This window comes from Petaurus breviceps, unplaced genomic scaffold (assembly GCF_028583685.1).
Source record: "Petaurus breviceps papuanus isolate PSGF00001 unplaced genomic scaffold, PetGlider_PUasm1.0 76, whole genome shotgun sequence".
Lineage (NCBI taxonomy): Eukaryota > Metazoa > Chordata > Mammalia > Diprotodontia > Petauridae > Petaurus > Petaurus breviceps.
The window spans coordinates 21,073,137-21,076,223 of NW_027186473.1; the positions used below are offsets into that span (position 1 = coordinate 21,073,137).

At 44.8% G+C, this 3,087-nt stretch overlaps 1 pseudogene; it reads right to left on the reverse strand.

Moving 5' to 3' along the window:
* Nucleotides 1–319: 319 nt before the first annotated feature.
* LOC138174742 (cytoplasmic polyadenylation element-binding protein 1-like) lies at nt 320–1,991 on the reverse strand (annotated as a pseudogene).
* Between the last annotated feature and the right edge of the window lie 1,096 nt (nt 1,992–3,087).

Consider the following 3,087-nt stretch of genomic DNA (forward strand, 5'->3'; position numbering starts at 1 on the left):
ACCTTCTCAACACGTGGTCCTGTTTTGCTTGTCATCAGCAAACTGAGGAACTAAAGTCTGGGAAAACTGCAGAGTCATTTGGGGGGTGACTGAGGGTGTCCCCTTATAACACCCCCTGAAAACAAAACCCAACAAAACTCACTGTGCTTTAGTGCAGAAACAAAGACAGATCAGCAAGTGCAAAGGGGAATATAAGATTTTCCTCATGTCCTTTGGAAGTGTGCTCCCAGCCTGGGCCTGAGGGGGATAGCAACACTCCAGCTCTCACCACTCAGGTTAAACCAGCTTCACCAGGGGCAGATGAACACCCACCACCCCTCTAGCTGGACTCTCGTCTCTTCTGGTTATGCATCAGCAGACGATGATGACAAAGGCCCTCGGTGCTATGTCGCCAGTGCCAGCAGCTTCGGCAAAAGTACTTGAAGCAGACCTGATCTCGACGGAAGAACGGACCTGGCTGAGCACTGCAGATGTGACACAGAGAGTCTTCTAGGAAGGGGTCAATCTGAACCTTCTTTGTGAACTTGGTAGTTTTGATCTCCACAAAAGCAGCCCTGGGAGCCTTCAGATAACTGCGTTGATTGTTAAAAGTCACTCTGCCTGACCCAATAGGATACTTGTGCTTATCGGGACATACACTACTCCTCCAAACAGATCATTTACAATTGCAGCCAAGGCCTCTGCGTTGAGCATCCCATGCAACGCCCCAAACAAAGACAGTTCTGCTGGGATCCAGTCTCTGTGGTGGGCTCTGAACAAAGTTGCTATCAGCCAAGACCCAGGGGATAACCTGCACCTCCTTACAATGCATCCTGAGGCTGGACATCTTGAAGTAGTACTCGCTCAGGCCATCTGGACTTAGTGGATGTTGGGAACAAGCTTGGACCAGGGCCCATACAGATTTCTCCAGTTCAAACACCAGATACACATACCCTTTGGGAGGGCATTGGGGTGTTTGCCATCCTTACCAGGCCATTAGCACTCAAAGAGCCAAAAACACGGAAGGTGTTAATCAAGCCAGCTTCTCTTATGTCCCAAGGAACTCCTCCTAGAAACACCTTACAGGAATAGATAGGGTTCTTCTAATTTCGAGGAGGAAGCTGACCACTCCAGGAGCATGTGGCGTCATTCACAGCTGCAGCTTGTCTATGGAGTCTGACCTCCCTCTCAATACTAAAAGGATCCTCCGGAGCTTCTAACAAGTTCCAAGAAGGCCACACAGATGCTCCAGGCCATCTCTTTGATGCACTGGTAGGAGAAGGAATCACTGCAGCTAGAGCAGCCTGGTCTTGGTTCAGCCAGGACCCAACTCCCATCTTTAAAGGGTCTCTGGGACCAGCCCCAAGGGGCAGAAATGGCAGAGGAGGGGTGATGCTAAGGCTGGAAATTAAATCCAAGAGATGGTCTGATCCAGAGCTGAACCCACTTGTATCTGAATCAGAGGGGCTGCTGGAACGATAATCCAGGACAGGATGGGGATCCAAGTGAGATCCTCACAGAGATGGTTTTGGAAACTTTTCCACCAAGTCAGAGTTAGTAGGGTCCAAGGGCAAGAAGCCCAGAGGAGGTTTTCCCAGTACATTTCCAAGTGGGTTATTGAGCATGCTCAGTACCGATTGTGGGCTGCTCTGTGCTGCAGCATCAGAGTCCTGGGTACTCCATGGTCTGTCCCACCCTGTCATGCTGAGGGACTGCAGGCCAAGGCACAGGTCATTTGCATTCGGGAGGCCCTGCGAAGATTCTTGCACAGAGGTGGGGAAAAGTATCCTGCTTGTAACTGTTCCTTCAGAGTCTGGGAAGTCTGACAAATGATCATGCTTTCCTTTTGTGATAGGTGTTGTGCAGACTCGACTGAAATCCACAGAGTTGTCCAACATGGCATTTATTCTACGGAAAACATCAGCATTGCTACAAGTTGAAAGCGCAGGTGTTTCAGGGCTATCCCAGCAGTCTTTGATCCTCCCTGTGTCTTCTTTCAGAGAGAACACCATGGGGCAGCTGGGGTCCACGTCCTGGAACTGATCCATTTATTTTTGTGAAAATGTTGATTTTCCTTCTTATGAAGAAAAATAAATTCAACAATTTTCTTCCTTATCCTTAAAAGTGACGGCATATCTCTGGTCATACTTTCTGGGTATTTTCAGTATGTATAGACATCTTAAAAATGCCTCTGTTATTGACTAAAAGAAGTAAACAATATTTCCCTGTAAACAAGTTTTGTCAGTACCTTTATTTTTTAAAAGCAATTGGGGTTAAGTAACTTGCTCAAAGTTACACGGACAGGTGTTTCTGGGTGGGTGCTAAGTTTCTGACCCCGGATTCATTCCCAGGTCATCCCAAATCCGGGGCTGGTGCTCTTACTTGCTGTGTTGCTTGGCCACCCTCAGTACCTTTAAAAAAATAACTGATATTAATAGAGGAGTGTAGTTAATGTTTCAGGAATTTCTTGATTAGACATTTCAAAGTGATTTTACTTTTTCTGGAATATTTTCAATCACCTTTTGGTGGTGAGAAACATGTGACATCCCAGATGTTCATATAAAATAATATTTTATAACAAGCATTGTCCTATGTTCCTTGGTACAAGGCAGGAGGTGACTAGAACATTTCCAGGATTTGAGATAAGTTGTTCCCAATGTTTTCCACCTTGGTACTTGCTTTCCCAGAGAACAATGTGTCTCTTCTGCTTATATAAGTATCTCCTCCTAATATAAGGTTAACTCAAGCACCCACCAATACCCGATTCTTTCACAATTTAAGGTTAACTCAAGCACCCCCCCCCAATACCCGATTCTTTCACATTTAACACTTTCCCTCCTTACATAGCTGAGAGAAGCCTACTGAGACTGTTGTTCTTGATGATATTAGGGAGATAGATTTTACTCCATTTCTTCTGAAATTCACCTTAGGACAATAACATACAGTTCCATCACCCTTCCCTTTCAAAAACAAAAGAAAACTAAATAAAAAATCTAAACTATTAGGATATACCATATATATATTAATGCAGTAATAAGAAATATTCATTACTATCCCATGTTTTGTAATATTTTCCATTTTTCTGGGTGTAAGTTGTCTTAAATTATT